Consider the following 24,892-nt stretch of genomic DNA (forward strand, 5'->3'; position numbering starts at 1 on the left):
ATTAGAGCAAAGAGGGAACTAATAGTGTATGGAGTGGTTATGGGTTATGAACCAACTGAAAAACTTTTGATGGCATCATGGAGGTATGAGCTTGGAAAATCCAAGCTTGATCTAGATGGAGAAATAAAATTCCTTGGCAATATGAAAGGTGGAATAAAACCAGAGGAATCATTGAAAATAACATATTTTTCCTGCCGCAGCTAATATGTGAGCCATTTCAGTCGTTAGGCATGATTCAAATAATGAATCAAACCAGTCCTCAGAGTAGGTAACTGAAAACATTACACCGGTTACCAATCTTTGTCCCTCAGGCAGGAAAGTACCACACTATTTCTCAACCATTATTGAATGTTGGTAGCTTACTGTAATATTTTCTGGCATGTTCTGTGGATTCTGTTTTTAGCTGTTCTACCATCTGAATAGTTTATTTTATTATTCTGAAATAATAATTATGCTTAATTGAAAAAATTTACATATAGTTACCAAATTTTAAAATTAGTTATCTGGCCATAGCATAACTTGCCTCAGGAAAGTAGATATAGTTCTTTGCCAGCTAGAAGACTACTTACTTACTTACTTTGCCATATCTAGGGACACTTTGGAAGAAATATTGTGAATCTACTGAGTGAGCAATAATAAACCTACACAACTCACTTCATTAATATTATGAACAAACTGCTGTGGAAACACAGGAAAAAGAGTGAGGTGGTAAATTCCTTATTGCTGTGATAATAAGGAATGGACAAGTGAGACTTTGATAAGTGATCATAATAATTGGAGAATTGTTTGGGGCATAAATTACCTGGGTGAGTTAGTGATAGATTTTCATGTTTTATTTTAGTAAAGTATTTGTGACTTTTATAGTGTTCAAAGCCAATAGAACCATACATTGGGCTATAATATTTACAAACCTACTTTTACTTTTCACAGTTTTAATCACATTTCAATTCCTATAGTTCAATTTAGCCTCACCCCACCCTAACCCAGAAGCTGGGTGGTCACATAACCACAACCATTTCCTTCCCTTCCTTACTGTACTCCTTCCTCCTATGTTGACTTTGAGTGGGTTTTTATAAGGTTACTGAAGCTCAAGTAGAGGCTGTGATAGGGGTTGTTAGAGGAGGGGAAGATGGTCAACATGGCAGGAATGAAGGAGAGAGGGAAAGAAGAGAAGATAGAAGGGGTAGCTACAAAGGAGATCATATAGGTTCTTATAGCTCATGCTAAAGAGTTTGGATTAGTGGGAAGGTACTGGAGGGCTTTAAGTTTTAGATCGTCCACTCTTAAGTGTGTAGTAGCGTTGGTTCTACATTCTTTTTTTCATAAATAGACTGAGGTTTCTTCCTCCAAATAGAGAAAAGCTTTAGCAGCCAGAAAGTATTGAAGATATATAGATGAGGTGTCTGTTTGATGAGTATTGGTAGAGTCCACAGGAAATGAAAAGTCAAGAAAAGAAGCAAGGAAGAGAGGAAGAGATGTTCCTCTATAGTCTCTACACAAGCTCAGCAGTGACATAGAGAAAGGAAACTAACCAAACCACTTTTATAGTCTTTAAACACACTGATTAAACACTATATATGAATATATATATATATATATATTCCAATGCATATGTATGTATATATGTATGTATATATGTATATTTATATGTCATAATGTGGTTTTGGACTATATTTTATCTGTCTTCTGCTCACATATGATGTCACTGAAAGAATATATCAGTTAAATCCAATTTATACTGTGATTTGATTAGTGTGTAGAACTGGTCTTCTTGTTCTTTAATCATAAATGAATCATTCTTCTCTTCTCTTCACAAAATGTGATTGTGTTCTGAAGATTGATGGATCTAAGCATATTTTGGACTGGGAGAATCAGTCTAGACTTCAGCTAAAGCAATAAAGTGGTGCTTTTTCTTCAAGGTCAGAACACCCAAGGGCAAGTAGGCCTGCTGCAGAATATCCATTTAATAGATTCATGTGTTACAGCTGGAGTGAAAATAGTTCCAAGTGGCTGGATACTTAAAAACCCAAAAGTACGTATAATACAGTAATGAGAGGATAAGATTATATATATAATTTAAATGCAATCCCAAATATAGACATTTCCCTTTTTATTGCAGTGTATTATAAACTCAAAGTTTAGGTAGTACAATATTCAGTGTTTTTAAATGTTTAGATAATGCATTTATCAAAAACAATAAATCGATTTACCATCTTCCAGAAATGTGAATATGCACTTGCTAGTAAGAAAATATTGTGCAACAGGGAAAAAAGACGAGGCCAATCTCATATTTATAAATACATAGTAAGCTCAAGTCATGATAGCTTTTGCTAATAACAGATTTCATTTTGATGTTAAGCATGAAGTTTAGCCAACTACCACCAAGGTATGTTAAATGGAAGTGGGGAAATATGACAGGACATGTTACATTTGTTCCTGGTTTTGACCTACATGTATTATTTTTATTGTAGTACACATTGAAGTGGTATTCCATTCAAATATAAGTAAGCCTAAACAAAGCCCTGTAGACAATCCCCTTATTGTCACCATGTGTTTGGTGAGATTCTCCTTGGGTCACCTTTTCTAGCATTGTTTTTCCATTTCTACTTCTTTTTCAATTACTTTCCAGAAAATAAAATACTCAGACAATGGTTGTGATTCTTTAAAACACCTAAAACTCTTTAAACTCAAAATATAACTTCTTAAAAACCATGCAAACTACCTGGACTAGGCATTAAAATTTTGATATAAATTGGGAGTGAACAGTTTTTGGTTTCAAACTGTGAGAGATAGGGGAGAATGTGTCCTGCTTACTACAAACCATCACATTTTTCTTTTTCTATCCAGAGTTATAAAAGGCCTGATTATATTTAAATAGTTCTTAATTCAGTTAAACAGTAGGGCTAAGAAATTGAGGTGAATGCTAGAGAATACTACTCTACAGAGCTACTCCCAGTAGTTTACTGCAGAGTGCTTAGGCATTCCTCTGTTAGATTCCAAGCCCTGGAGTACAGGACATTATCAGATACACCCCTGTGACCTCAGTGCCCAACCCAGTGACTCAAACACAGAGAGCTCAGTAAATGTCTACTTGATGGTGTGTCAATTGTGGACGATGCACAGAGCAGAGCTCTTTGATGAGAAACCACAGGCATTTGGAGGCTTCCCTGAGTGAGATCAACACCTCATCTTCCCAAGTAGACCATAACCTCCTTGAAAGAAGGGCCACATCTATTCATCTTTTTTTTTCTACCCCTAGAGTCAATATGGTACATGGGAGTGGTTTTGAATGTATTTTTTTATGAATGTATTTTAAAAATTAAAGGAAGTACTTTAGAAGACCAAGGCATTGTCTTTATGTGTGTTTCATGTCTTTCAATCTTCTGAAACTTCCAGGAAATATTAAAATTCGAAACCTGTTGATTCCTCGCACTTTTATGTTCCATGATGTAGAGGGCAAGAAGCAAAAAATGTGTGTGTGTGTAAAACATTAATTCCGTGACTGGAATGTAACTTATTCAGAGGACTTCAGAAACAGAATTCACTTGAAGATCTCTTGGGTAAACTTGAGATTGTTCCCTCCAACTCTCTGACCACCAACTTGTTTATCTGCAAAACAGGAATGATATTTATGGCATATCTCCTCTAACGTTAGTCTAAGATCAAGTAAGATAATATATGTAATTACATGTAATGAACCAGAGTGCTTCATACTTTGCCAGGCCAGCAAGTGTAAGTTCCCTCGACCTGATCATAAAATGTGTCACTGTATTGAGTTGATTTCCTAGCCAATCGGAACAGATAGGATTGTCTCCATGTATATTTATTGTATATATGTTATTATTATTTATACATTATATTTATATAATATTATGTATAATCATATGTATATAAACATTATGTATAAATATGTATCTATGTATAGATGTATAAATTGATCATAAGAAAAACTTTATAAGAGAACAGTGATGTGCTGTGGAGTATACTGTCCCGAATGGGGCACTCGTGATTTCCCAGGCCTCAGCAGCAGCTTCTAAACTTTTCTGACCACAACTACAATAAGAAATATATTTTACATCACAGTCCAACTTGCACACACACCCAGAGACACAGGCTAAAATCTCTATAAAATGACTTTTATTACGTGTGATGTACAGTGATACTTCATGCCAATTAATTGTTTTTTACATTTTTAAATTTTATTTAACTTCGGTTAACTAACATATAATGTGTTATTGGTTTCAGAGGTAGAGATCATAAGGGAAGAGAAGAAAAAATAAGAGAGTCAGAAATCAGAGAGGAGGCAAACCGTAAGACTCTTAATCATAGTAAAACAAGACGATAGCCTATTCATTTTTAAAATGGTGTCCTTGACCCACTTCACTGACTTTCTGGCCCACTGGTGGGTTGCAAGCCACAGTTTGAAGGTCGCTGCTACACAGGCTATCCATGCACACTCCTTGTACATCCGAGACAGGCTGTTTCCTCCCATGCCTCAGTGCACTTTAGGCTACACCTCTTCTTGCAAAGCTTACATAGCATTGTCTGCTGACGGACACAGCTCAAAGCATTACCTCTTTTTTAGGAAGCCTTCCTCAACTTCCTTCAAAGCAGTTAGGCGGCCACACGTCTCACCACTCTACACCACTGTGTCCCAGACTCCCACCACGTCTCTATCATAGCACTTTCCACGTGGTGTCTCTCTCCCTCTCCCTCCCTTTCTGTCTCACTACTTCTCTCCTTCATGCACAAGCACACACACCACATCCTGTTCCCCCTCTTCTTCATCTCTCCCTCCTACCTTCCCTCCTTTCCTCTTTTTCTTTCTTTTCCTCCTAAATGATAAAAGATACAATAGCCTTTGTAGAAAATTTGAAAATAAAGAAGAATAAACAGAAAATAAAATCCATTTTTAAAACCCTCCAGTGAAAACTACTAATGTTTATACATTTTCAATTAATCTTTTTTTTATATCCAAGTCTGTACACTTTCACAAAGCAAACTAGGATCATACCATGGAATTTTGTATGAAATTCCATGCTGAGAATAGACCTAAGATAGACCTGGACGGTGGGTATAGGTTAGAAGCAGACATTTTTGACAGAAATATCCAGGACAACCTGTATGTTGGGTTTACAAATCCTTAGGGTATATTGTAATTAAAGATGACGTCCAGGAGGAGGAGAAATGTAAAGAACTTTTAGTGAAAGACGAAAAGAATAAGTCAAAAATTATATGTGGCAGCCACATTTGAAGTTTCCTGATGAATAATACTAAATGTATTCTTTCATAATTATATTTCAAAGCAATATAAGCTTTTGTTTGAAATGACTATGTCTTAACATCCTATTGTGGTAGTTTTTCCAGGGATTAAGCCAGGATTTGAATAAATTGCCTTTACTTCTTTAAAACTACTAATTCAGTCTCAAAGCCAAGACCACAGAGCACCTACATCAGAATTTCCTGGAGGATTTATAAAAAATACAGGTTCCTATGCCCAGCCCTGTCCTATTGAATCAGTCTTTAATGATGGACCCCAGGAATTTCCACTTTAAGTGTTGATGCATTATAATTAATTTTTTTTTTTATTTATGATAGTCACACAGAGAGAGAGAGAGAGAGGCAGAGACACAGGCAGAGGGAGAAGCAAGCTCCATACACTGGGAGCCGACGTGGGATTCGATCCCCTGTCTCCAGGATCACGCCCTGGGCCAAAGGCAGGCGCTAAACCGCTGCACCACCTAGGGATCCCTAAGTGTTGATGCATTATAAAGTTTGAGAATCACTGCCCTGAAATTTATAACACTTAAAAAAAAAAAATCAGTGTACTAAACAGCTTTGCCGAGGCCCTACACTGCGTATTAATGTAAATTCTCCTAGAAATAAATTCCTTTAAAATGACTTAAACTTAGGAGTCTTTAGAATTGAAAGTGACCTTAAAAATCATGTAATTCGATCATGCCACTCTACAAATAAGGAAACTCAAAAGATGAAGTGACCTTCTCAAAGTCTCAGGGCAAGTTTGTGGAAGAACTGAGCCTGTTTCCCAGAAAGAACCTCTGACTCCCAAGTGCAAAGCCCTTTTCTATCTTCCAGGAGGGAGTGGGCTTTACTCTAGCTGCTGGATTACTTACTTAAAGCCACTGTTTCATCACAGTAAATGCCATTTTAATCCTTGCTTATTTACTTTCTAATGACAAATCCTGAAACCAATTTCTTTACAAAAACACATTTTGGTGTTTAAAGAGAAACATGCCTGGTTTTAATGTAATTATGAAAACTGCAGAGCCATGAAATCTTTGTTAACCGCATACTGCTTGGGTTTGCATATAATTTATGGTTCATAATTCTTAAGTTTGCCTGCTGGTCTGCTCAGATAAGAGGAAGCAGCGAGAGCTCCCTATTAAAAGCACCTAAAAGAATAAACTGCACAGATATCTCTATTTCCAGAAAAGGGGAAAAAATTTCTACTCATTTAGTGAGGTGAAAAGTAATCTAAATAGCTGAATATAATCTCAAACACAGAATTCCTGGAAGCGCTGATGATCTTGTAGTAAGGATATGCAAAAACAATGCTGTACAAATACTGTGTGGTATCACTTCTGTGTGGAATCTGAATGAGCTGAATTTGTAAGAACAGAAGTTAAAATGACACTGGAAGGTGGGAAAATAGGAGAGATGTTTAAGAGTTCAGAGTTGCAACCAGTGGATAAGTAAGTCCTGGAGATGTAGTGCATAGAGTTATAGACAACATACTTATTATAGACATTAACCTTGCTTAAGAGACTAGATAAAACACAAAAATGAAACAAAACAAAATGTTGTGCAAAGGAACTGTGCTGAATATATCTGGTACTGAAGCTCTGTTCCATTCCAGAGCTGCAGTCCTGAAAAAGGAGATGTGATAAGTAGATAAAATGACTTTTACTTTATCTGGATGATTTTGGTTGCCATATTTCCAGAAGTCTAAAGAAGTGTTAGCTCTTTTTCAATGCTGTGACATTCATTCATTCCCTAGCTGAACATTTAGGTCCAGTTGGAATTAGGAGGTGATCCTCTTGCCCCACACTAAAAACACTGATTTGTTGGCCAGTGGTGTGCTCATCATTAATTAACACCATAAGAAACCCACGTTACCAAGTCAGAGAGAACTTCAAGCAAGTAGTTGATGGTATGCGTTTTGCTTCATTCACAGTGAGTGATGGTGAAACATTATATTGAGAACCAATTTCATTAAAATATCATAATTTATTATTTTTGATAATCACTATGATCCTCTACTTTTTTTCCTTACTCTTTTGCAACATTTTCCTACCCATCTGTTTATTTATAACATTAGGTTAGGGCACCCTGGGTGACTTAGTGGTTTAGCGCCACCTTCAGCTCAGGGCGTAATCCTGGAGTCCCGGGATCAAGTCCCATGTCAGGCTCCCTGCGAGGAGCCTGCTTCTTCCTCTGCCTGTGTCTCTGCCTCTCTCTCTGTGTGTCTCTTATGAATAAATAAATAAATAAAATATTTTTTTAAAAAAACATTAGGTTATATGTTAGGTAAATGATATTCAGGGAATCCCTGCTTTCAAAGTATTTTTAGATAAACAACTGGCTAAAGGAATAACTATACATCACACAGAGTATTTTTTGAGTTCTTATTTTGTAACTTTCCACCATTAGGAGGAAAACAACTTCTCAGAAGTGAATTTCATTACAGCAGCAATTGGAGAGAAGTATTTGGTCCAAATGTGAGCTAGATCATTCTGTCTTATGGTTAGAAGTTTTGCAGTATCACTGTTAGGTGGGATCACTGGAAATCTGCCAAAGATCACCACTCTTTTCTTTTATGAACTCTTAAAAAAATATGATCTGAGCTTGACATTGTGTCACATGGATATTTTATTTATTAGGAAAGGAGGTAAGAGGTACTTGAATTCAGAATCCAAAATAAAATAAATTTGTGTTTCAGTGAATATCAAGAAAGCTAAAGAGAAGTCTTCCTTTGGAGGGGCCCTAAGTCTCTTGGAGCTGGGTTCATGGAGCAGAACTAGATGATGCCCAAACTTACTGCTGGAAGGACTCCTTGAATAAAATGATTTGTTTGCAAGCACTTTTGTCCCCCTTCCCCACTTGCTCTCCCTCTTGCTCCTTCTCTCCACCCCTCCCTCTCTGCCTCTTGCTTTGGAGAGGGTCTCTTTGGTTCCTAACCTAATTTAACTTGTTTCTAGAAATCGAGCAAATTAAATTTTACACATTAATGTGCTTGTGCCTGAAATGTCCATCTTCCTATGATGGGAAGAAGAGTCTGCATTTGATTCAATGTTGGCCCATCCAGTTCCTCTTGCTTTCACATTGCTCATAGCAGCTTTGCTGTTCATTTCAATATAGGATATACTGAGCATTATGTCTTTGGTGTCTCCCATATAAAATTATGACTTTATGACTCATAATGTTTCTCTGGTGGTTTGGGAGATACATGGGACAATTTTTTAAGAATACAAATTAACATAATTTAGTCCAATAAATACCAGGTGATCTAGTAATAAGTGTAAAGGAGATATCAATATAGAAACAGTTTTTGGTTATGTGTCCACCTTGGATGGTAAGCTTTACCCTCTTACTAAATTAAGATCAGTCAGTTCCAGCTATACACTGTGGGATGGTAGTCTTAGGGGGAGAGAGTTTGAGCACTCTCTGGAAAAGTATATTTTTTAACTGTTGCTTTGGGCATCCATCCCAATTTGTGTCTTTATTGAGAGATAGATCACTAATCTCCCTTATGGAATCATTGAGACTTGAATGACAGGAAAAGCATAAAATCAGTAATCTAAAAACACTTAATAGAAAAGGTAGATTTGTAATATAATGAGGTATACCTATTTACAGACTGTTGGTTTTAAGACATCCCTCCTTTGGAATTTCCACCGAGGGCTAAGAAAATAAAACATCTAAACCTTGAGCTCCTGGTCTTTTCACAGATGTTTAGTAACTCCTCTGTTGCTTGGTAGTTATCAAAAATGATAACCTTCCAGTGCTCAGTTTTTACAGTTTAGGCACCATCTACAACTTTCCTCTTGGAATCTGTAGTTGTATAGTCTAACCTGTTACAGAATGGATAACTTTTCTAATTATCCTTGACATTGTGCACACAGCTTATGTTCAAACATGTCTAGTAATGAAGTAATCACCAATTCATGAGGCAACTGATCTTTGTTAATAAGTTTCTCTGTTTTGATCAAAATCTAAACAGTTCCAATCTTTTTTTTTTTTTTTTAACATTGAGGCAAAGGGCTTCATCCCTTTGCAAAAACCAGCTTGGATAAAGACCCAAGGAACATTCTAGTCATTTGTTTGCTTTTCCATCCATGGAAATTTTCAATTTTTATTTACTTGTCTCTATTTTTTAATTGCCTTGGAAACTTCATATTGAAGTAGGTCTTCTGGCATAAAGGAATTTTAAAGCTCAAAGATTTTCGCCTGTCAATTTCAAGCAAACTGCAAGACCATAGCAATAATCTCGTTTCCATTTGATAGAAAAAAAATCCTATTTTACTGAGGAATGATAACTTGTAAGACATCTTTACCTCTTGGCAGCCACTCTGGAAAATTGTGTGGAGGTTCCTCAAAGAGTTAGAAATAGATCTGCCTTACGACCCAGCAATTGCCCTGCTGGGATTTACCCAAAGATACAGATGCAGTGAAATGCCGGGACACCTGCACCCCGATGTTCATAGCAGCAATGTCCACAATAGCCAAACTGTGGAAGGAGCCTCAGTGTCCATCGAAAGATGAATGGATAAAGAAGATGTGGTCTATGTATACAATGGAATATTCCTCAGCCATTAGAAACGACAAATACCCACCATTTGCTTCGACGTGGATGGAACTGGAGGAGGGTATTATGCTGAGTGAAACAAGTCAATTGGAGAAGGACAAACATTATATGGTTTCATTCATTTGGGGAATATAAAAATTAGTGAAAGGGAATAAAGGGAAAGGAGAGAAAATGAGTGAAAATATCAGTGAGGGTGACAAAACATGAGAGACACCTAACTCTGGGAAATGAACAAGGGGTAGTAGAAAGGGAGGTGGGTGGGGGGGTTAGGTTGACTGGGTGATGGGCACTGAGGGGGGCACTTGGTGGGATGAGCACTGGGTGTTAGGCTAAATGTTGGCAAATTGAACTCCAATTTAAAAAAAAAAAAGAATTAGTGGAAAAGACGTGGCTACCTAACTAAAGAATGCACTCCATAAATACTGGTTGTTAGTACCTTGGAAAATAGTAGATGTAATTTTTCATGGAATTCAGGAGTGACTGGAAAATTAAACGTTGTGTTCATGGGTATTAAAAAATAAAAATAAATAAATAAGAGTAAATTGACAATGGTTTGTAGTCACATCTTTGAAAAAAAATGGCATACGAGAATTAGATCCAGAACACCATGAAAATAATATATATATGTATATATATATATGACTTTCTATGGCAACTTAAAAAATCCAGACCATAAACATGAAAAATACTGTCATATAAAATATTACATGTAAGAAAGAAACTTTAAAAAAAGAACAAAAGAGCCGCTGGAAGTTATAATAACTAACATGTATTGCTGGCTTCCAATGTCTGAGGGCCTGTGCTAAGCAATTGCCTTGTGTTCATTCATTTAATCTTCATAACAACCTTGGAGGTCATCAGTCATGATCCCTATTTTACAGTTGGGGAAACTGAGGTGTAGGATTTCTTTTCCTAAGATCACTCAGCTAGAGAATGATGGAGCCTGAGTGTGAACACCAGTCACCTGACCCCAGAGTCCCTGCCCTTCACAGTTGTCCAATATTTGTTGAACTACGAGGATCAGAATGACCAAGGGTCCTTGGAGAGAGTGCCAATTCCCAGAGTCTACCATCAAATCTACCAAAGGAGAGCTTCTGAGGGTGTGGCACTATGTTCAATTGCCAACTATAATTTATAAATAAGCCAGTTGGAAAGAATAGGTCTCCTAAAACTTCCCCAGCCATTTGTGCCCTCAGGCCAGTCTGGGCTACATCAGAATTTATTGCTCTTGGCTTCCAAAGGGAAGAAACCCTGACCCAAGTGGTCATGATCCTCAGCAGTTTGAGTAGTCTTTGTGTATAAAGAATCATTCATTCTTCTTCCTGGGAAGGATGATGGGTCTGTGCAAATCCAGCCTCACCCCCTTGCTCATCCACCTTTCCCTCACATTTGTGAAATAAGTGGCCAGCTTGTGCATCTAGTCAGGCAGAACAAAGAACACACAGGGATCAGACCCTGACCTTATTAGCGCAGCGTGATCATCAGGCCTGGCATACTCCAGGCTGGGTGGTGCCCAGCTGGACAGCTTTCTGTCTTTCCTGTAGGAGAGGGATCAGTAGATGCCAGTGCATCTGCTCTCTGACTCTGCTATCAAGCTATTCAAGCAGTAGAGTCTGTTGACATGGTAAGAAAAATACATTTGTCTGGCACACAAGCCCCAAAAGAACTTTTTGTGTTGAAAGTAAAAATTTGAATTATAGTCAGAATGCTAATGCCCTTTCAGGCTTCTCATGCCAGCAGCCGTGTTGTCAGTGAAATTTAAATGTGGGAAAAAATGCTTTTATGGGCTGCCAGATTGTTTGGCAAATGATTTATAGATCTATTTAGTCTATTTGTAATGCAGTGATTTGGGTAACTTTTTACTAGGAAAAATAAAAACTAAATGTTGCTCTACGCACAGGTTTTATTTCCCCATCCATATTGGGTTTCTTAGTCTTAGCTAACCTTTCTTCTTAAATTGAAAAGGTGTTGGTTAGCGTACCACTCTTCTAGTAAGTGATGGAGCTGCAGTTCGATACAGGTTCTTTTTCATTTGATCTGGAGACATAATGTGGTTGGTTGATTTGTAATGACTTCTGGAAATTTGCTTTTTCTGACTTAGTAGAGGAATTAACTCCTAAATAGAATTCAGCTTGAATAAATTCGGTAGATGTTTTTGTATATTTAGGTTATATCAAGTTTTAGTATGAGTTTGGCCTCTCTCAGATTTTGTTCACTTATGGTTCTGTGGTTGGATCTTATACCTTTCAAAATCAGTGGGCACAATAACAATGGTAAGAGGGCCCTGGGTGCCCATGGGTCTCCCTCCCCTCCCCAGAGGAGAGTCTGCTACTGGCAGCCAGTCCTCAGCATGGGGCGTCTGCCTTCCTAGCTCCCCTGGTCCTTGCAGCCAATGTCCAGCCCCAGCACCCCCTCCAACCTCCCCAGCCCAGTAAGTCCATTCCTGTCTTGAATGAAGATTTATTTAAAAAAAAGAAAGAAAGAAAGAAAGAAAGAAAGAAAGAAAGAAAGAAAGAAAGAAAGAGCCACTTCCCATGCTCTCTCAGAAAGACTTTTATATCTTCATATTTGTAGGAAGTCACTCTTCAGACTCCTGAGACTTAATAAAGCCTCCTTGAATTTTTTTTCCACAGGCACATCTCTCATTAACCCTATAATCATCTTTGTAGCTGGCCTCTGACCTCTGTCTCCTATTTCCATTCCTCCAATTATGGAGCCGACGTCAGACTCAGCTCTACATCAGTGTCTGATCACAACTGAACAGAAAAGAGAAAATTGCTTAAATAACAATCGAAGCCATCTTTTGACGGTTTCCACGTAACCAGAAAGTGTAGGCAGGCAGTCTGGGTTTGTCATCTACTTCGTGATCTGATCTTGAAGCTGTATTTGCAATTACCCTTGCTTGATTTTATTCCAGATATTTTGTGCCTGATAAAATTTAATGCCATGTAATCTTATACAGAATCCTGATGCCCATCACATGGGGTCATGTTTGAAGTCGACCCATGCTGTCTGAGGGGGGGGTTTGAATGTCCCTGCTTCCCAGATGCCAGGCAATGGGATTCATGTTTCCCCTGACTCGACAACTTGTGAAACAACAGTCAGCAATTCAGAGCTGCCTTTGATGTTTAGAGATTCCACTTGGGTGGAATATCGTCTCATATTCTAAAAAATTAGTTAAGGTGAAGGTTATTCATGAGACAAAGAAATATATTAGATTCACTTCTAAAATAGAGATGTATGCCATTATTAGTAGCAATGCTGTTTCTGGTCAAGAAGCCTTTCCACAGTAAACATGCTTTCCCTGGCTTTGTGGTGCTCTCCTCCGAGGACAATTATTTTCTCCTCTCCTTCCCCTGTGTCCCTTACACAGCCAGCTGCCTGCTGCGAGCTTGGTCTCTGCCTATATGGAGGCTGGAATGAGATGCCCCAGCGACTTCTGTTTCTGTAGCATCTGGATTCTACATTTTCATTTCCCTTTGTCTCTTGTGTCTTTTAGAGACTTCATTCATCAGATGTAATACTTATTGTTAAATGGTTATCATCAACTACAGTGAGCAATGGTTTGAGATGTGGGACCCAGTGCTTTCACCTCGAAACGCTGTTGTGATTCACGAGGCCTTTTGTCTCAGTGATGGGCAAGGCAAAACAATTATAAAAATAAGAATGTGTAGAGGACCCTCAAGAAATGAATAAGCAAAAAAAAAAAAAAGAAAGAAAAGAAATGAATAAGCATAATCAAGTAATAGTCATGATAGAGATTTATTGTGTGTTTTATCTTTGAAATCGGGTCCCTTTTTATGGATAGGGGCATGGAGAGAGGAAAAGAGGGCATGTAGATTCTGGGTGATTCTGAAGGACACACATCTTTATTTCCGCTCCTTCCCTGAGGGTGGGATAAGTAAGGAATAATACTCTACTAAGCAGCCCATTTGCATCTTAACAGGCACCTTCTCTTGGGATTTGACATGCTAGCTTCAATTCTTTACTATCCTTAATGCAATCAATAACGATGCTGGCAATGGCATTTTATAGCTCACGTAGTACTTTTCTCATTTGCAGCTTTCATTTCAACTCAGTATTAGGTATTGATTTCATTTTGGAGATCATGAAGCTGATGCTCAGAGAGGTTAAGTGATATTTCTAAAGACACACGGTATGTATCTCAGAACCAAAGTAGGACCCCCAGGTGTTCTAACACCAAAGCCCTTGCTGTCTCCTCCACGCATTGCTGCTTCTGAGAGACAAGGAAAAAAGAGGTCCCATTTACTGAGTACCTAGTATGTGCAAGAAGCCCTTAGATATGTTCATTTATTTAATCCTCACCACAATCTTGAGAGTGTAGGTCACATTATTTTAGCTAGAAAGTAAAAATGCAGAGGGGTTTAACTCCCTGACCCAGCTGGTACCTGGTCACAGGTTACATTTTCCTCTCTTCCATTTTGGATTGTGCATCCTGCTCTAGAAGAAACTAGAACCTGTTACCTGTTTTATTTTTTTTTTCTCCTTCCAGATACTATAATTGAAAGGGGAAGTAGGGAAATCTCTCCTTTTGTAGCACCTGGTGAATTTTCAGATGCAGAACAAACAAACCTTCTGCTGTATTTAAAGATAAATGTGTTTTAGTGCCTGCAGGGGAGGAGTGCAAGTCAAAATCCCGAAGGATAGCATTGGTGTCAGTCTCTTCATGCCCTCCTGCATTTCCATGTGTTTCCCAGCATCCTGACTGTGGCTGTATCTGCTCACCACCTCCTCTCAGCCTCTCAAAACCTACTCATCACTAGGGAACCTGCCGTAGCTTTTCCTGGAGCTTTTTCCAGCTCACTTCAGTCTTTGATTCCTCCAGCATCTGCTGCACACATCACACACTAAACTCTTCAAGCACAGCCAGGTTCTCAGACGGCTTTGTGAGCTTCATTTTTGCCAGTTTATGGGAAATAGAAATTCTTTCCCTTAGAGATTGCATCTCATGGATGCTTTTTCTGTCTTTTTTTTTTTTTTTTTTTTTTTCCCTCAGTACCCAGCACAATATTAGGAATATAGATTTTCACTGTCTGGTTAGTTTTTAACAAGAAGTTGGCCTGGACAGAATATTGATTAGTTAAAACAACCTGACTTTTTCCTTATATAAATTTTGAGCCCAAGTGTCAGTTTTACTTAGGCACTAAATTGATTGGGCTAAGTTACGAATTCGTTTTGTTCTTCTTGGTGAGGAGAGTGGAGAAGAATAAAGGAATAGCCATGCGATAGGATATTTTTATTTCTTCTTGAAGTTCCTTTGAACCTGAAAACACAAGACTGAAAGGACAGGTGCACCAGCCCTCTGCGGCTGCACAGCAATGCAGACAGAATTTATAACCATCCTCTTTAAGTTTTCAAAAGAAAATTGGAAATCTTTGAGTTTTCTTTTTCAGTTTGCCTTTGCAAGCTCGCCTTTGCTGCCCTCCTCTTGAAGGCATTGCAGGGGCTTCTGATCTCCATCCTCTCTTCATCCTTTCAAAGGCATCCTATAAATAGCCGCTCTCTTAGGAGACTTTGACCACATTCTTGTGTCCGAGAGCCGTGTTCCCACCATTGTCACACTGATATCTCAAATTGAACTTGTACAAAACACTGAAGTCAATGTAATTCTCTCATGTGTCACCAGCATTTTTCATCTTTTAATGACAACATCAAAACTCACAAATTTTACCAAAACAAAATCTCCCACTATTCCCTCTCAGCCTTCATTACTTCCCTTCCATATTTTTAAAGAAGTATAATTCGACAAGAAATTGTTTTTCCATAAGCCTAGGTCAAGGCAATAGGAAGAAAATCACCTAGGGTACTTTTTAAATTACTGTGTTTTTATTCTTATTACTAATCACAGTTTTCTCTACCCTCTAGGAGAAAATGTCATCAGTCTGGGATGCAGGCCTAGTATTTTCAGGAAGGAAAGAAGGTGCATACAGAACTTAGTCTATAAAGATTAAATATATTTTTATTGAAAAGAAGAAGGGTATACAATTTAACAGAGCATCATATTGGAAGTAAGGGAATCTGGGTTCTGGTCGAAAATCTGGCACTTTTTAGCTGCATGAACTTGATTATCTCACTGGCTTCTCTGGGCTTTCATTTCCACATTTGTAAACAAGAAACTAAATTTTCTAGGTCTGTTTCAGCTCTGAAGTCATAGAAGGTTTTTAAATACCTTTTTATTTTCTTCTTATAGGATTTTTGATCTAGTGCATCAGAACCTTTTTACTGGAAAAAATGGCCCATAAACGTTTACCCTGATTATTGCTGTATTTATATCTTATTTTGTGATTTTGGCTTGGCCGTCCTATGATTCTTTCTATTCATTTACTGCTTTGTCTTGAATTTGTTGAGTGTTTTTATTGTTTCCAATTTCATCCTTTCCTTTATTACTTTGAAAATTACATCTGTTATAAATAAGGTAATTGTTAAAATTCCACAATTTATATTTAAAATAAAAATATAATATCTTTATTTCTCCAATCTCAGATGCTTAGAATAATTTATCAGCCACTGCTTCCCACTCTACATAACAGTATTGTCCACTGTTCCACATTTAATAATATCTTGACTTTTTACACCCTAAATTTTTTAAAAGATTTTATTTATTTATTCATGAGAGACACAGAAAGAGGCAGAGACATAGGCAAAGGGAGAAGCAGACTCCCTGCAGGGAGCCTGACCCGGGACTCGATCCCAGGACCCCGGGATCACAACCTGAGCCAAAGGCAGATGCTCTACCACTGAGCCACCCAGGTGCCCCTTTACACCCTATACTAGAGAACCATGCCCTGGAAGAGTAGGTTTAAAGAGTTAAGGGCTTGTCATCTGTAATAATTGTTTCAGATAGGACAACTGGGATCAGAACCAAAAATTAAACCACTACATGTGGCAGTCAGGATGTCATTGATTTCTTTTGCATGAACAGTTTTATTTGAGTGTTGAGACCAGGCACAGCCACCCTTGGTTGAAGAATGAGTGGAGTTTGAAAAGTGAAGCTGACAAAAATCAAAAAACACATATGTGGAGCAGGTGTAAAATAGCCAAATGATAACATCAAACATTGAACCAGACTGAAAAATCTAGATTATTCAATATCCAACCTAATATTTGGAGGGAGGACTAGGCTTTATATGCAAAAAGCTTGGCTTTAATATGACTCCTGTTATTTCCCACTGTTATAACTCAGAATTGGTGCCTAACCTTTTTATTACTCAGTTTTGTCATCTGTAGAATGGTCTACTACCTCAGAATAATTAAATGAAATGATAGATGTGAATTCACTGTGAAGTGTGGGAAGTCCTGCTCAAGTTTACGGTCTTCACATTGTCATTGTTAAATTTCACTGGTGGTTAGACTGGTGAAAAGCCTAACTCCATCAGTGTTAAATATCATGCATTAGTATTATTTCTATATCAGTCCTGTTTCAGTCATATTCTGCCCAATGTTCGATGTCCACCCTCAACGCACAACTTGAACAAGTCTCATTTACAGTCATTTGTTTCTTATTTAAAACAAAACAAAACACCTCAAGCAGAGCACAGCGGCTTTTAGGGCAGTGAAACTACTCTTCATTATACCATCATAGGGGAAACACGTCACTATGTTTGCCCAAACCCATAGAATATACACCACCAAGAGTGCACCCTAATGCAAACTGTGGGCTTTGAGTGATAATGTGCATCAGTGTAGGTTCATCAGTTGCAACAAATGTAACTACTCTGGTGGGGGATGTTGGTAATGGGGAAGATTATGAATGAGACTATGTAGAAGGAAAATCTCTATATGCGAAATCTCTAAATTTTCCATTCAATTGTACTATGAACCTAAAACTACTTTAACAAAAATAAATCCTGGGTCATCTGGGTGCCTCAGTCAGTTGAGCATGGGACTCTTGATTTCAATTCAGATCATGATCTCAGGGTCATGAGACTGAGCCCTACGCTCAGTGAGGAGTCTGCTTATCCATTGGTCTCCTCTGCTTCTCCCCCAGTGTGCACTCTCTCTCTCTCTCTAAAAAGAAATGATTAATATCTTAAAAAATAAAGCCTATTCAAAAAAATGCTCAATATTGTTGAGCCTCGAGCTTAGCTTAAAATGCACTTGTCATATCCAATTTAATACTCATATTCTTCCCTTATTATAAATCTGGCTGTATTCTAAGGGGCTGGTGGTACAATAGGAAGAGGGGTTCGATCCAGTTTTTCACCCTTTATGTCCCTCCATTTTCTGGTTCTTGCTCTTCCCGCGTCAGAGATGGAAGGAGAGCTGGGAGGTAGGGAGAGAGCAGATGACTCCACCTAATTGGACGTGAATTATGGTTCTCTCTTGACTTCTCCAGCTAAGCCTATCCTGTCGTCCACACCTTCCGTGTGACATACAGCTGAATGCTGGTTCCCTTTTGTAGGATGTTCAGGGAGCCCTGCAGAGCTTCACAGTGCCATGACGTGCAAGTTTTACTCAGGTTCCTTCCCTTTTAACATTCCTTCAACTCCCTCCTTTCCCCCTTAGGATACTACTGGACTCCCATACCTCATCCAGGAGACTCCCAAACTCTCACAAAGTGAATTAATGGTGAGATGTCTCAAGTGCAGCTACCTGCTGTGGTGTTTATCTGTCCATGGGAAACTCATGGAACCTAGCCATGCAAACCAGTGAGACATCAGACTCTCTTCTGCCCCTGCCCCGTCCACCCTGCCATCTCTCTCCAGGTCTTAGACACCCCTGTGCAAGTGCAGGTCGACACTACCACTGCCCATGAGGGCACTCGCCCAACCCAATCTAACTGGCATGTGGTTAATGTGAGTGAAAGCTCCATCCCTTTGTAATGGGTCTAGTTTTGAGTCTTAGTTGACAATTTTAGGCCAACAATAAGATTCCCACTCGAAAGCCTGTTATCCTTTGATCATTGTAAACATGTTGAATTGTGTTCAGTGAAGAAAAACAATCACCACCCTTGGCTAAAAGCTCTGAGCTTGCCTTCATTTAAGTATTTATGCCCCAGGTTTTGACAAAATTGAGCATAATCAAAATCCCAGTGGGAAGAAGTATGTCAAAGAGATTAATTAAAAAGAAAGTAAAAATGGCATCTTTCTCTCCCTTTGTGTTAATCATTCTTAGAAAACAAGCTCTTAAATAAAATGAGTAAAGATGCCCTTTACGTGGCTTTGATTGTGAGTTTTATTTAGGTCTTGAAGCAAGTTTGCCAGAGCATTTAGTGTTTACTGAAAAGTGTCTCAACTTTCATGAACAGAAACATATAATTGGTTAATATGTTAGGGTCTCACTGACAGTGGAGTCAAAGGCCACCTATAAAAAAAGCTGTATGTGACTGTCCCTCTCTTCAGGGAAGATGAATTGCCATGGTAACACTGCCAAGAAATAATAGGTCAAGTTTTATCCTCTGCCTCGGGTTTATTTTATCATGTTTTACTTAGAAGTGGGTGCCATTATAAAATGAAGGTTTGAGTATTTCAAAGCTAAACATCATAACAAGAAAATCTGATCAATAAACTGGTGTAAGAAGGATAGATAAAGGACACTTGGTAAGAAGGACATCTAAATTGATCGAAGAACTATTTAGAGACCAGTTTCTTAGTACTCTCTTATGTGGCCTTGACTTACAGATGCTTGTGTAAATGTGTGTAAATGAATTCAAAAGGCCTGTTTATACAAGATCAGTAGAGAAAAGTGGTTTGTAAATTTTATTTTAATAGAAGATGAACTGCTGTTAGGAAAAAAGTTCTTACTTCATTCCAAAAATAAATATGCCACAAGAAAGCATAAAATATTTAAGCTTCTTGTTTGGCTTACTATATTTATAAGACTATATGCAATGCTGTTTTATGCTTGCCTACTAATGAAAATGAAAAAATAAATACAACTTGAGGGAAAGTACCATCATATAAGAGAAATGATGTGTAATTATCACCATTTTGGAGGGTCATGTCTCAGTGTATGTCATGACTATGGATCTTTCTCCAATAGCATGTCAATCATTTAGGGGTGAAATACCAACATAAAGCAATATATATAATTGTTGTCATTTCAAGTGACATTGTTCTTTCCTTCTAATTACCTTGTATGTACGCGCACGTAAATATATAAAGATCTACCTTTTAAAATCCCAAGCGTATATCAACTCACCTTTTCTTAAACAGAATTAATATTATGTAAATGGAATATAGTAATGCACTTTAGCATAACATCCTTCCTGAATTCACACAGTGAAACTATGTTAGCCTTGTCCATAAGGCTATCTTTAACTTTTGATATTTTCTCTGCTGTAGAGTAGTAAACAGGTGTGTGGGTACCTGTGAAATTTATATTGCTTCTTTTTTTTTTTTTTTTTTTTTTTAATTTATATTGCTTCTGTCCTGATCACAAAGATTCCAAACTGGGGTCAGTGACTGTTAGCTTCTTAGTGCTGAGTAATAAAGTACCACAAATTGAGTGACTTAAAACAACAGAAATTTATTGTCTCACAGTTCTGGAGACTAAAAGTCCTAAATAAAGGCATTGGCAGGCCCATGTTCCCTCTCAGGTTCTAGCAGAGAATTCATTTCATCCCTCTCTCCTAACTTCTAGTCGTTGCCAGCAATGCTTGGCTTCCTTGGCTCATTGATGTATCTCTCCAATCTCTGCCTTTGCTTCCATGTGACCATTTCTGTGTGATCTGTGTCTCTGTTTCCTCTTCTTCAGAGGGTACTAGTTATGGCCTACCCTAACCCAGCATGAACCCATATTAACTTGATTATGCCTACAGAGACCCTATTTCCAAATAAGGTCACATTCACAAGTTCTGGGGTTAGAGTTTAAACATATTTTTCAGAGGGAATACAATGTAGACCACTCAGTGGCCATGAACCAGAAAACCTCACTGCTGAGCAGGTGGCCTCAATTATAATTTTAAATTGCTAGGCTGTCTTGTTCTTTAGAAATGATATTTTCATGATTTTACTGATTTTTTTTGTCATGTAGGGAATATGATATTCTGACTAATGAAATGCTTTTAATGTGTAGAGCTTTAAGATATACAGAAACATATCTCCAACAGATAGATTATAAATTCAATCTAAACTGATTGCAAAAAATAAAAAAATAAAAAAATAAATAAACTGATTGCAATCCCTACCTGGTAGTAGGTATTCACCAAATGTTTATTGAGTGAATGAACAAATGAACCAATGAATCGATCAATCAGCAGTAATATTAAACTATATTAAGGAGAGTTTAATCTTCATTTGATGATTCAAAATAATTCCTACAAGTAATAGGTAGCAAAGCACAAGAGACTACTACTTCTTTGGATGCTTAATGACTGAGTGTTTATTCCATTTCATATCTTTGTGTCTATTTGGACAGTCAATAACGTGTGTTGGAAATTCAATAATGTGTGTTTTATGTCTTATGTTGCAGGATCTTCATATTGCATTTCTGTTGACAATCTTTTTGGGATATCACGTATTATTTCCCTTACTTTAATTAAATTACTTTTGTTGATGAGTTAACATCAATGTGTTTGGTTTAGTTTCTTCACATATAAAATTATCTATTTTATAATATACTAGGATAATCTATCCTTCGATCTATTTTTCTCTCTCTCGACATTCAGTAAATGTATTTTGATTGTGGTGATACTATTTGAGTTATATTCTTTTCCTAATGTTTACTTTCATTTTCCCTTTACCCCAATACAGAGAGCATTATAAACAAAAATCAAATTATAATGTAATTCAGACCTTACAAACCAAGGCTATTCCCTCTGTCTTAAAACTGCACATTATCTCTGCATAACTTCAGAAGAGTTTGGGAATGCAGTACATACAGTTAAAAATATATAGAATATTTCATCAGAAAAAAAAAATGAAGGCAAAAAAAAGCAAAGACAAAAATTCCAAAATTCAAACTGAATCACTTCTACTTATCAAGCTCTAATATTTTACATTTTACAGTTCTTTCTTAACGTATACTCAAGTATTGCTAATCAAACCCATCATTAAAGTCAAAAATCCCTCTTAAAAACATGGATGAGAAATTGGGTGTCTAGGTGGTTCAGTTGGTTAAGCACCTGACTCTTGATTTTGGCTAAGGTCATAATCTCAGGGTCATGAGATTGAGTCCCACGTTGGGCTCCACACTCAGCTGGGAGTCTGCTTCAGGATTCTTTCTCTCCTTCCCCACTTGTCCCCCTTCCCTGTTCCATGCCTCCACTCACTTGCACGGGAGCTCTCTCTAAGAACAAAACAAAACAAACATGAATGAGAAATCCAAATATTTAAACCACCCAAAATGATTTTATTTTTTTTAGAAGAGAAGATAATGACAGCTAACTTTCATGGAAGAAAGTTTTCACTTTTAATCATATTTTTAACCTTCATGTTCTCTTCATGTTCAATCTCTTTGTAAGAGATTTCCAGTTGTGTTTTTCAATTATAGGAAGCCTACATTTATAGGAAATCAGCAGGTATCCCCAGTTATCAGAATTAATCGAGCAGAGGAACAGTGCAAAACCAAGGTTTGGAGCCATTTTTCTGAGCAAATTGAGAAGAGGTCCCATTTTAGCCAGTTACCTTCTGAGACTGCTCACATTTAATTACATTAGTGGCACTTGACATTATAAAATGTTCCTTTCTTTCAGATACAACCTTCTATCATCATTAGTAAATGTCAAATGTAATGAAGTGTTTTTCTGACTTCTTTTTCTTCCTGATACCATGGGAGAGAATATGCTAATGAGTTTGTGATTCTGAAATTGTTTTCAGGACTCAAAACCAATGAAGAGCCAACTTGGTGCCTGATTTATTAGCTTAGTTTTACTCTTTTTTATTGTCTTTGCAATGGGAAGGAAAACTACCCTCTGTATTCCCTAAAACACTACCTCTATGTGGTGCAATTTCTTATTCTCCCTGAGAGCTTTTAGGTGACAACTACCTCCAGTTAGATTGTGTTTCTGGGTTCAAATCAGAATGGTGAGGAAGGTCCTGATCCTTGCTGTGACTTAAATGCTTTCTGAAAGCTTCCTTTTTTTTTTTTTTTTTTTTTTCATGAAAGCTGTTTTTTGTCTCCTTCTATCTACTTTCAAATTTTGATAGTGGCTATCCAACCGTGTGGTTTCCTGTAACATATCAATCATAATATAATGGGGCCTTGATTTCTGCTCTCTCAAAGATTAAATACACTCAAAGACTGAAATGTATGTTTTATCATGCTAAAACTAGTTTCTTTACTGTCAAAATAAAATTAACATCTTATGAAAAGGGAAGCCATCGCCAGAAGAGGTCAAGAAGAAAGAGATGTCATAGTTTTTCCAACACACTATTATTCAGTGTCTATGTGGAAGACATGCCTGACAGGAAGGGTCTGGGTCACCTTTCAGCAGTGCCTTGGGTGTACTGGCTATTTTCTCCTAGTGAAAAATCAGGGGAAAGCTGTCTGTTACATAGAGAAGGCAGCAGGAATGGGGTCCCCAACCTGTGGGAAGACTATTCAATCAATGCTAAAAAGCTTTTTTTCTCTAGATTTTTATCTTTTTAAAATTGTCACCTATGGGGATCCCTGGGTGGCGCAGCGGTTTGGCACCTGCCTTCGGCCCAGGGCGCGATCTTGGAGACCTGGGATCGAATCCCACGTCGGGCTCCCTGCATGGAGCCTGTTTCTCCCTCTGCCTGTGTCTCTGCCTCTCTCCCTCTCTCCCTCTCTCTCTCTCTCTCTCTCTCTGACTATCATGAATAAATAAATAAAATCTTTAAAAAGAAAAAAAACAATAAATAAAATTGTTACCTACTTCTTATGACCTTAAAAATCTCTCTTATTTGAGTATAGTTGACATACAGTGTTAGCTTTAGGTGCACAACATAGTGAACAAGTCTATGCCTGATGCTGAGTTCACTGCAACTGGAGCTACCATCTGTCATCATACAACACTATTACAGTATCATTGACTAGACAGCCATTTAAAGTTACTTCACAATAAGAAAAAAAATGATAATTTTATATATAACACATTCTGAAAAATAGGCACCCACCACCAAAGGAGATGTTTGAGAATAAAATGCCTAGTTATAAGATGTTTTGTTCCCCAAACAGCTGAAAATATATTACATAGTCTGTGATTATTTAATGCTTTGTAAATATAGTCCTTGGAAATTTGGTTCTCTAAAGTTTTTCCTTATTTCACAATTGGATATGCTGTTCATTGAATTAAATCCGATGAATTAAGAATATCCACATGAGCTCAAGATTGGCTTCTTTCTGCCTAATAAATTTAACTATTTTTCCCAATTTTATGCAGTTTATGGTATTCACATTTATCTCAAACATCTGCATTTTTATAAAATACTAATCAAAGTATAATAAAACATTCATATAATGTCCAGGAAACTTCTCTTATGTAGACATGCAACTCTGCAGCATTATTATGCTTGGTATTCAACTCTTCTTACAGATTAATTAGTTATTCATGTGCCTCTATATCAACAATTGTAAATTAGATTATTTAACATTTTTCTTAATGATTTCTAGCACTACTTAATATATTAAGGGGAGTAACCTTTGGTCTCTCTGCTACAAGGCAAATATATTTCTCACTTTATTTATCATTTAAATTTTATTTATACCTTTTTTTATATTCAGGGAATTGTCAAATTTTCATGTGGTAAAATCTATACCTTCCTTTTTGTTTTCTCTTTCCCACAGATTTTGCTCTATTTTTGCTATTTGGGGTACCATAATTTGGTTCCATCCTATCTTTAGAAATTTATTCTCCTGATATCACCACATAAGTATCTTCTAGTCAGGCCAGTCCCACCCCTGGTCCTTGTTGCTGGTTTCATGAAAAGTAACACCCTTGGCTAATTTTCAACTTCTGCTTCATGCCCCTTTGTTCTTCTGGAATCATTTATTGATTTCCTCAGCCTTCTTCGAACACCCTCCTTTGAAATTGCAGGGGGTGAGTAAACCATACCACACAGATTAGGAGAAAATTGTAAGCAATCTCAAGTTTCTTATGGGTTAGTCTATGGTGGAGTGTAAGCATCCAAGCAGAATACC

The 24,892-nt window shown here is 37.4% G+C and overlaps 1 protein-coding gene across 2 annotated transcripts in view; it reads left to right on the forward strand.

Moving 5' to 3' along the window:
* The window catches only part of RAB3C (RAB3C, member RAS oncogene family), a 272,838-nt gene that overhangs the window by 93,714 nt on the left and 154,232 nt on the right, over positions 1-24,892 (forward strand). The gene's annotated exons all lie outside the window — the stretch shown is intronic.

Source organism: Canis lupus, chromosome 2 (genome assembly GCF_003254725.2).
Source record: "Canis lupus dingo isolate Sandy chromosome 2, ASM325472v2, whole genome shotgun sequence".
In the NCBI taxonomy this organism is placed as follows: Eukaryota; Metazoa; Chordata; class Mammalia; order Carnivora; family Canidae; genus Canis; species Canis lupus.